This window comes from Lactuca saligna, chromosome 1 (assembly GCF_052625555.1).
Source record: "Lactuca saligna cultivar CGN05327 chromosome 1, ASM5262555v1, whole genome shotgun sequence".
Classification (NCBI taxonomy): domain Eukaryota; kingdom Viridiplantae; phylum Streptophyta; class Magnoliopsida; order Asterales; family Asteraceae; genus Lactuca; species Lactuca saligna.
Window position 1 is genome coordinate 123,896,919 of NC_136417.1, and position 1,262 is coordinate 123,898,180.

Below are 1,262 nucleotides of genomic sequence, written 5' to 3' on the forward strand. Positions count from 1 at the left end.
TGTAACACCGTAAATTTCAAAACAATTTTTCTTTTGAAAACATATAATTCTCAATACATATTTCACAAAACGTCATCTATTAAAATTACAAAACATAGCTCCAAGTTCAATAACACGGTAATCCAGGATCCTCCTAACTCTTTCTCTGGAGTGTACAATCAAGCCGGTGCTATCCCACGATCCTGAGAAGAAAACCTGAAACACATAACACATAACACGACAAGCACGAAGCTTAGTGAGTTCCCTAAAATACCACATACAATACATATTAGCCACTCGAGGCTATACCTCCGTTTAACCCTCTGGTCAATGTGTCTCAGTGGGACCCTCCACTCCCATAACTCTATGGACCCTCTGTTGCTAACTATGTGGACCTTCCGGTCCTAACTCTGTAAACTTTGAAACATACATAGCATAAATCACATAGAAATAATGCAGTGTATCAAATCATATAAATAGCATACAAAATACTCTATCACATAACTCTAATTACCACTCTAGGTAAAGTATAGTGAGAATACTCACCTCGGATGAAGAACAGCTCCTACAATCATTGTTGCTATGCACCGGACTCTAACTCTGTGCCAAACCCACAATAAATCTCAATTAGGAGCTAAATCCAACCTCTCACTTATTGGGTCTAAAGATAGACCACCTAACAACCCATTAATGCCCTAACCCTATTGGGCCCACCAAAGCCTAATAATAAATGGGCCCTCACACGGCCCAATTCCCAACCAAAAAGGCAAGTCCAAACCGAAGGCCCAAAGCACATACATACACTTCTATAGTCCAAGACTCTATTACATGATGTCCAAACTCCCGGCCCAACACTTAAGGCCCAACACAATGCTTAGCCCAAAAACCCCCAGAATAAGTTATGTGGGGCGTACCCCCTTGGTACGCTCAGCGTACCCAAACACTGAAGAAACTGATCGGGGACCTCAACCCAGTATGCGGGGCGTACTGGAATTACGCGGTGCGTACCTTCAAACTCGTTTAATCCTTTTTTTTGCCTTAACTCGTTAAGACCTTAGCTCAACTCTTGGATCTAGACTTCCTAACATCTTTTACTCCATAAAGTTAACAACCTTAAGCCTTTTCCTGGCTAATAAGGTCACAACACATAAAAACTCTTACTTTCTTAACCCAAAATTCTCATAACTCATGCATAAATAGATTCACACGATCAAGGCCTTATTTTTATGGTTCTCCACCACTAGAAACACTTAAAAGGTCACGTTATTAAGCTATGGAGTGAA